Genomic DNA, 9,806 nt, shown 5'->3' with positions numbered 1-9,806 from the left:
AACTTTAGTGGGCTTTTTTCACTCCGTGGCTGAGTTAGTCGGTCTCAGGCGTAGATAGCAAGGTTTTTTTTCCCTCAGAAACTGAGGTTTTTTTCGTCCAGCAAAACAGGCAAATCGACCAGAGAACACACGCAATTTACAGACACGAATACGGGTTAATGTAATCATTTACGGGTAACCCTAATATAATAATAGTAATAGGTGATCTTTTTCGTGTATGTTTTCTGGAAGTTGCTGATGTTGGGCACTGCTATGTCGCTCAGGTAGCCATTTATTTGCTGCCGATGAGGATTATGTCTGGTCTGTTGTTTGGGGATCGTCTGTTCCGTTATTAATGATAAGCTGGTAATTTTGTGCTATCTTCTGATGTATTATTTTTGCAACCTGGTCGTATCTGTGAGCATACTCCATCTGGGTGATCACTTGCATACTGCGGTGATGAGCTGGATTGTTTCTGTGGCCAGCTGTCATCGACAACATGTGTCATTTGTTAATCCGGAGTCTTTGCGATGTATTCCCTGTAGTTCCTGGTTTGTCTGCGAGGTAGCACAGTGGTATCGTCACCGTTCACCCCTCACCGGGTGGAAAAGGCCCGTGTTCGAATACCGTCGATAACGAGAGGAATTTTAATGGGCTTTTTTCACTCCGTGGCTGAGTTAGTCTCAAGCGTAGATAGCAAGGTTTTTCTCCCTAGAAACTGGGGATTATTCGTCCAGCAAAACAGGCAAATCGACCAGAGAAAACACGCAATTTACAGACAAAAATACGGGTTAATGTATTCAACTACGGGCAACCCTAAAAAAATAATAATTTTATTTTGTAGTTCCCGGTTTGGATTACCTGATATTGAACGGCTATCATGAATCCTTCGGTCTTCGGCCTTCCTTTCATGAGACAAGTGTTTGAAGTTATCCTATCTATGTATCCTTGATGGAGGTCATGCAGTGTCTGCCGTAGAGTGTCCTTATTGCCCATCTTCTTTCGTTGTTTCTTCTATCTGTGTGGATTGTGGTCTCCATGTTGAGGTTGAGTGTTGTGTGCCATTGGTACATTTTTCTTATGGCTTGGTATATTGATGTCGTGTTTTCCTAGAAGTAATCCTGCAAGTTCTAAATTGTCTTCTTCTCTTGTTCAATGAGGCTGGTCTGTCCTTCCCTCCTTCTTTACGGGCTATGGTCAATCTCACGATGGTCAACTTAGCATTACCATTATCAGAGGCATACGATGCAAGAAAGCAAGCTTACGCAGCATCAGCCAAAAAAAACCCTCCCATTTCACCCATCCATTCGTTTCAAATGCTTGTCAAGCTCAGCCTTAAATTTATTTAGCCTACCAACTTAAACAACAAAAGATGGAAGTCTCTTCCACCGATCAATCACCCGCTGACTAAAGGCAAATTTCCGCACATCTATTCTACAACTGTCTTTCCTCAATTTCCCACTCAGGTTCTTAATCTGAGTAGGAGGACGAATCCCATCAGCATTCAGCTTGCTCAACCCATTCAAGGCCTTATACATCTTAATCAGATCACCTCATAGGTGCCTACTCTCCAGGCGCTGCAATTTGCAGAACTTAAGCCTTTCTTGGCAAAAGTACCCCTTTGTTCCCCTCAACAATCTTGTTGCCTTTCTTTATACTTGTTCTAGCAACTCTACATTCTTCCTAAAATGAGGCCTCCAGACCTGTACACAGTACTCTAGGTGTGGCCTGACGACTGTCTTGTAAAACGGGATAATCACCTCCCTGTCCCTGCTAGCAAAATTCCTATATATCATTGACAAGACTCCATGACCTCCCTGGCAGCTCGTCTGCACTGCTCAGCGAACTTCATATTTGACTGCACAATTACTCCCAGCTATTTTGCACTTTCCACTTCCTTGAGTGTAGTATCACAGAGTTGGTACGTTTCCTTCAGTTATCGCTACCCATATGCAGTACTTTGCATTTGTCAATGTTAAACTTCAGTTGCCACTTCTCAGCCCATTTTCCCAACTTACCTAGATCCAATTGGAGTAGCATACTGTCTTTACTGTCGTTAACAACCCTGTCAACCTTTGTATCATCTGCAAACTTGGACATTAATCCTCATATACCTTCATCAATATCATTGATGAATTGTTTTGTGTATTCATCAATATCATTGATGAATACACAAAATACCACAACACAATGGACGCAGCACCGAACCCTGGGTAACTTCATTAATAACATTACTCCACGAAGAGCAGTGTCCATTTATTATCACTCTCTGTCGTCTTCCACTCAACCATCTCTTTATCCATTGTAGAAATTTACCCTTAATGCCATACTGCTTAATGCCAATTTGCACAGCAATCTTCCATTTGCAAAAGTATCAAAAGTTTTTCTGAAATCCAAGTATATGACATCAAAATTATTTTTGAAGTTCATTTCCTTTGTGACCACGTCATAGTGTCCAATCAAATTGGTCAGACAAGACCTCCCTTCAACAAACCCATGCTGTGTCTTAACTATTACTGCAGTCTTGTCTAGATGATCCTGCAGTGCTTCTTTAAACAGTTACCCCATTATTTTCCCCGGAACACGTTAAACTAACAGGTCTATAGTTACTTGTACAAATGTATCACTTTTTGAACTCTCTTTGTGAATTGGTGATACCTTTCACACCTCCAGTCCATGGAGACCTCTCCTGACTAGCACTTCAAGCTCTGATAATTATGGCTAACGGTTTGCTTACTTCCTTTGCTGCCTCCCTTAATATAACTGGACAGATCCCGTCCCCCCCAGGTGCTTTCCTTATGTTTTACTTCAACAATTGCTCCTCCAATTTGCTCTCAGTTATTACAAAATCACTTAGCTCCTTGTTAGAGTTTGATAAACTTATTAGCGTTCCCCTCTTTAAATAACTCTCCATGTATGAATGTAAATGCAAAATACTCATTCAGTTTATCAGCTAAATGAGCATGATTATCAATAGTCAACCCATCAATGTTAAGTGGTCCAATCTGATTCATCCCTTTCCTTCTAGAGTTTACATAAGTAAAGACCTCTTTGCTGTTTTTCTTTGCATCCTTTGCCAAGGATTTCTCGCAATCTGCCTTTGCCTGCCTAACCTCCTTTGTGACTTCATTACAGACGAGTTCATATCTGCCATAGACTTCTGTGTCACCACCTGATACTTTATATGCATCCCATACATTTTTCTTCTCTGCTACGAGCCTCATTTGACATCCATTTAGGCCTATATCTTGAACAGTATTTCTTAGTTGGAATGAAAAGCCTAGTAGCCTCCAAAATTAAGTCCCTGAAGGTTTCCCATTTAGAATTCAACTGATGATTCAATGAATCATCAGTTGATCCCACTGTACAGAATTTAAAAACTGTCTGAGGACCCCTTTAGTCACCTTTAAGAAAGGAAAAGCCCTTCTCTTTAGCCTTGATGGTAGTTACATCTTTAAGTAATTCCCATATCAGTACATTGTGATCACTGTCATCCAGTGGTTCCTTTATCTGCAAATTCTTAATGTATGGATAATCATTGCTGATAATCAGATCAAGAGTATTACTTCCTCTGGTTGCCTCTCAAACGTGTTGCTGTAAAAAATTATCATCCAATAAATTCACAAAAGTCGTGCTAGTGTGCGAGTGACCACCACGAGTTCCAATCAATATCTGGAAAGTTAAAATCCCCCATTATAAGACATTCTCATTTACTGACCCACTCTATTTCTCTCCACAATTCCTCATTATTTCTCTGTATTTCTCAGTCAGTCAGGCCACCTTGAGCGTCTGGGCGGTAGCACAGTGGTATCATCACCGTCATCCCCAGTCGGGTGGAAAAGGCCCGGGTTCGAATCCCGTCGATGACGCAAGGAACTTTAATGGGCTTTTTTCATTCCGTAGCTGAGTTAGGCGGTCTCAGCTGTAGATAGCAAGGTTTTCCCCTCAGAAACTGGGGCTTTCGTCTAGCAAAACAGGCAAATCGACAAGAGAAGAGGACACTCAATTAACAGACATAAGATACACTGCACGGCAGATGAATTTAATTATTGGGGTGGCCTAAAAATAATAGTTTGTTTGTCAAGGCCACCTTGACCTTCTTGTGTTCTAACTGGTGGGCCGCATCATCCCTAGATAATTTCATGTCTCTCTCTCTGTCGTGGCTTCAATCTCCTCACTGGTCTTCAGCTGGTGGTTTTGTCCAACTGGATGTTCTTGATGCAATCCATGGGTCTTGCATTTGTCAAGGAAATATTACATCCTGATGTCAGTGCTTTTTGTTTGGAGATGTTTTCTTTCTTAAGGATGGTTTCACTTTTCTGGTAAGCTTCTTACTTCTTCTTTCTGTTATTCTGTTACACAGTTGGCACTAGGTCAGTTGGTCTATCTTTACTCTTATCTCTGTCTTCTGTTGTAGTCTTCTTTGCCAGGCTGGTAGTTCCTTGTCTTTGCGTTTTAAGTTATTTTGGTCCCTAGTTTCCCTTCCGTTCATCATGGTGGCTATTACAGCGGCACAGTATTAGCATTAGCAGAGGCATAGGATGCAAGAAGGCAAGCTTATGCAGCATCAGCCAAAAAAAAAAAAAAAAACCACTTCCACTTACCCCTCCGTTCGTTCGAAATACCTGTCCAGCTGAGTCTTAAATTTATTTAGGTTATCAACTTCCACGACAAGGGATGGAAGTCTATTCCACCAACCAAATACCCGCTGGCTAAAGGCAAATTTCCGCACGTCTATCCTACATCTGTCTTTCCTCAATTTGAATTTATGCCCTCTCAGGTGATTATTCTGAGCAAGAGGAAGAATTCCATCAGCACTGAGCATGATCAAACCATTCAAGGCTTTATACACCTCTATCAGATCACCTCGCTGGTGCCTAGTCTCCAGACACTGTAATTTGCAAAATTTAAGCCTTTGTTCGTAAGAGTACCCCTTTGTTCCTTCAATAATCTTGTTGCCCTTCTCTGTACTCGTTTCAGCATCTCTACATCCTTCTTGAAATGAGGCCTCAAGGCCTGTATACAGTACTCAAAGTGTGGCCTGACCATTGCCTTATACAAGGGAATAATCACCTTCTTATCCCTGCTAGAAAAATTCATGTATATCATTGACAAGACACCATGAGCTACTCTTACAGCCCGTCTGCACTGCTCAGAGAACTTCATATCTGCCTGCACAATTACGCCCAGGTCCTTTTCATTCTCTACCACTGTCAGTGTAGTACCACAGAGTTGATACGTTGCTCTGGGGTTGCTGTTTCCCATATGTAGTACTTTACATTTGTTAATGTTAAACTTCATTTGCCACCTCTCAGCCCATCTGCTCAACCTTTCCCGATTCTGTTGCAGAAGCATAGTGTCAGTAGTGTCCTTGACAACCCTGTCAACCTTTGTATCGTCTGCAAACTTGGACATTAAGCTTGATTTACCATCATCAATATCATTTATAAATACAGAAAACAATAATGGACCCAACACTGAACCCTGAGGGAATCCACTAATTACATTAGTCCACAATGAGCAGTGTCCATTGATTTCCACTCTCTGTCTTCTCCCCCTCAACCACCCTTTTATCCATAACAGCAGATTGCCTCCAATGCCACACTGCTCCAATTTGTGCAGCAGTCTTCCATGTGCAACAGTATCAAAAGCCTTTCTAAGATCCAAGTATATAATATCAAAGTTATTCCCTGCATTCAGTTCTTTTGTGACTGCATCATAGTATCCAATCAAAATGGTCAGGAAAGACTTCCCCTTAACAAAACCATGCTGTGTCCGAGCTATAACTGAAGTCTTGTCTAGATGATCCTGCAGTGCTTCTTTAACCAGTGCCTCCATTAATTTTCCTGGAACGGAAGTTAAACTCACAGGTCTATAATTACTTGTGTCGGCCTTTGATCCTCCTTTGTGAATTGGGGTCACATTTGCTCATCTCCAGTCTGTGGGTATCTCCCCTGAGTCCAAGGAACTCTCATAATTATGGCTAAGGGTTTGCTTATTTCCTTTGCTGCCTCCTTTAATATAACTGGATAGATGCAATCCATCCCAGGTGCCTTTCTTATGTTTATCTTCAACAATTTCTCCTCCACTTTACTTTCAGTTATTACAAAATTCTCTAGCTTACTGCCAGAGTTGAATATACCTCTGGCATTCCCCTCGCTGAATAACTCCTCATGTGTGAATGTCGATGCAAAATATTCATTTAGTTTGTTAGCTACCTGAGCAGGATCATCAACACTTGACCCATCAATATCAAGTGGACCAATCTGATTCATCCCCTTCCTTCTAGAGTTTACATAAGTAAAGAACTCTTTGCTGTTTTTCTTTGCATCCCTTGCCAAGGATTTCTCGTAATCTGCCTTCGCCCGCCTAACCTCCTTTGTAACTTGGTTGCATATCAACTTGTATCTATCATAGGCTTCTGTGTCAAGTGTTAATTTGTATGTATCCCATGCATTTTTCTTCTCTGCCATATGCCTCATTAGTTCATCTGACATCCATTTTGGCCTAAACTTGAACAATATTTCTTAGTTGGTATGTAAAGCCTAGTAGCTTCCATGTTAAGTTCTTTGACTGCTTCCCATTTTGAATTTGCTGTTGGTAACATCTTCAGTTGGTCCCACTGTATAGAATTTAAATACTGTCTAAGACCATCGTAGTCGCCTTTACGAAAGCAATAACCCTTCCCTTTACCTCTGATTGTAGTTACCTCTTTGAGTAAATCCCACTTCAGCACACTGTGATCACTGCCACCTAGTGGTTCCTTTATCTGCAGATTCTTAATGCATGAAAATCACTACTGATAATCAAATCAAGAGTATTACTCCCTCTAATTGCCTTCCGAACAGTAAATGGCTGTGCAGATGGCATCTAGTGGTACTTCGTTGTTGTTGAGATGATCTGGTATTATTCGCTTATTGAGGTGGTCTGTGACTTGCCACAGGATTCTGTTGGGTCTCTGTTTCGATATGGTGCGGGTCATTGTGGAGCTGATTCGCTTGATACTGCGATCTTGTCTGTTTCCACTTCAGCTGTAGTAATTGTAGTAGTAGGATTTTAGGAGCATCGGCGACTAAAGCCATTTTGCTCCTTGTATATTGTCTGTAAATTTCGTGTGTTCTGTGGTCGATTTTCTGTTTGCTGGATGAAAAACCACAGTTTCTGGGAGAAAAAACCATGCTGCCCTCATCTAAGACAGACTAACTCAGCCAAGCGAGAGTAGCATGGTTCTTCCCCCCCCCCCCGGAAAATCTGGTTTTTCGACCAGCAAACAGAAAATCGACCTCATATCACATGCAATTTACAGACAATATACACAGAGCAACGTGGCCTTCGTCGCCGATGCTCGTAAACCCTGTTTCCCTTGCGCCGAAAGGCCTACAACAAAGAAACAAACAAACTCCTTCTTCAAGAGGAGTGTTTCCATTTATAATGGGTTTCCTCAGCCTACAAGTTATTTCTTGTTAGAAATTTTTTCCCACCATAAAATACGGTTCTGGGTGTCTTGGTCGGTTAAGCCTTGGGCTGTCATGCACTCCCGTACTCCATCAATCCATGTCCTGCTAGGTCTTCCTCTTCTCCTTCTTCCAGGAGGTATCCATTCCAGGATAGCCTTTGGATATCTGTTTTGGATATCTACATGTCCATACCATGTTAGACGCTTTTCTTTGATGGTGTCAATAATAGTCTTTTTCACTTCCATTTTTATCCCTTATGTCTTCATTCCGTTTTCTGTCTCTTCTAGAAGTTCCTGCTGAGCGTCTCCAAAAATTCATTTCTATGGAGAGCAATTTGTTTTTTTCTGCTCGCCTATTCAATGTCCAGGTTTCCGCTTCATACAATAGAAGACTTTGTACAATTGTTTGAAATATGAGTTTCTTTGTTTTATTTAGGATATTTTTGCTCCACAGAACAGAGATTAACATGTCGATAGCCTTTCTGCCGTCTGCAATTCTCTTATTGATCTCTGCTTGGGATGATCCATCACTTTGTAAGATTGATCCCAAATATTTGAATTTATCGACTTGTTTGATTTTAAAACCTGCAATATTTAGAACGTGTCCTGGTCCTGAAGACAACATTTCAGTCTTGCTAAAATTGATTTTTAGACCCATTGTTTATATTCCTCAAACAATTGAAGAAATGCATACTTTGCATCTTCTAAGTCTTGTGCTATCACCACCTGATCGTCTGCAAAAAGTAAGTTGTGAATATAGGTATTCTTATTAATCGGCAATCCCATTTTATTGCATTTTTTTGACCAGGATCTTAGGCAGATGTCGATGTAAATTTTGAAAAGTGTTGGTGACATGCAACAACCTTGTAATAAGCCTTTTGAAGTGTGGAATTCAGGTGACTAAGCTGATCTCACTTTAATTCTGCATCTATTATTCCTGTAAATTGCCTTAATAATGTTAATCAGTTGGCCATCAATATTTGCCTCTTTCAGTGCTTCCCATAAGAGTTTTCTTGGAACACTGTCATATGCCTTTTCAAGGTCAATGAAAATCATAAAGATTTTTTTTCCTTTTGATTGGCATCTGTCGTACTGTTGAGATATGGTCTATACATGACCTCCCGGCTGAAAAATCACTTTGTTCTTCTGATATCTCAATTCGGGCTTCTAAATGGTTCCTGATCCATTTTCCAAGGATCTTTAACAGCGGGTTCAGGACGCATATTCCTCTGTAATTTGAACAACTTTTCCGATCGCCCTTCTTATAAATTGATGTAATATATCCTGTTATCATTTCTTTCGGTATTTCTTCTCCTCTCAGTATACTATTTAACAGACTTTGTATCAGAACAGCCACTCCTCTTCCTCCATATTTCAGAAGTTCCATGTAAACTCCTCTAGGTCCAGGTGATTTGCCATTTATTCCTTCCTTTAGCAGGAGTTCCACTTCCCTAACAGAAATTTTAAGCCCGAGTCTTCTACACCAAAATCCTCCATAGTCTTGAACTCTTCCCGGTCTTCTTTTAAAAGTCCTTCATAGTACTCCGTCCAGTCTTTCAAAGGTATTAATTGCAAACCAGCATTGTGTTTATTCTGTTTTCTCAAGTCTTTAAGGACCTTCCACGATTCCGCTGATTGCTTGAAGCCCAATTTGCTATTAATAGTTGCGCATTTCCTTTCCCATTCTTCATTTTTCGCTTCTACTACCAACCGATTGGCTATTTTCTTCTTTTCAACATAAATGTTCCTATATGCATCATTCCTATCACCCAGCCATTTCTGATATGCAAGTTTCTTTTCCTCTACAGCAGCTCTTACTTTCTCTGTAATCCAAGTCTTTTTTGGTCCTTGGCTGTTCTTTTTGCCTAGGATTTCATGAGCTATTTTTTTAACAGTATTTTTTTAAATATTCGTAGATTTCTTCAGTATTACCTTTTATCTCTATGTTAATTGCAGCATCCAGTCTCTGGGTGAAGTTGTTTCTAATGCTGTTGTCCTGGAGTAGGTCAACGTTAAATTGATCCACTTGTAGCATTTCTCCTTCCCTGCATTGTTGGTTGTCCACACATATTTTCTTAATCCAGTTTCACCTCAGTGTTGTTTTAACAAGAAAATGGTCAGATCCACATTCGGCTCCTCTATAAACTCTGACATCTTTCAATACATATGTCCCTGAATGTTTTGAAATAATGTAATCTATAACTGATCTAATTTGTCTTGTCTCCTGTGATCAAGTATATTTATGGATATCCTTGTGTTGGAAAAATGTGTTGTTTATTCTCAAGTTGAACTGTTCACAAAGGTTGCATAGTCTATCTCCGTTGTCGTTCCCCTCTTTCTCTCCAAATCTTCCAATAACTTTGCTATGTTG

This window comes from Mastigoproctus giganteus, chromosome 12 (genome assembly GCF_048544385.1).
Source record: "Mastigoproctus giganteus isolate SK-2022 chromosome 12, ASM4854438v1, whole genome shotgun sequence".
NCBI classification, from domain to species: domain Eukaryota; kingdom Metazoa; phylum Arthropoda; class Arachnida; order Uropygi; family Thelyphonidae; genus Mastigoproctus; species Mastigoproctus giganteus.
This window is presented reverse-complemented; position numbering follows the sequence as displayed.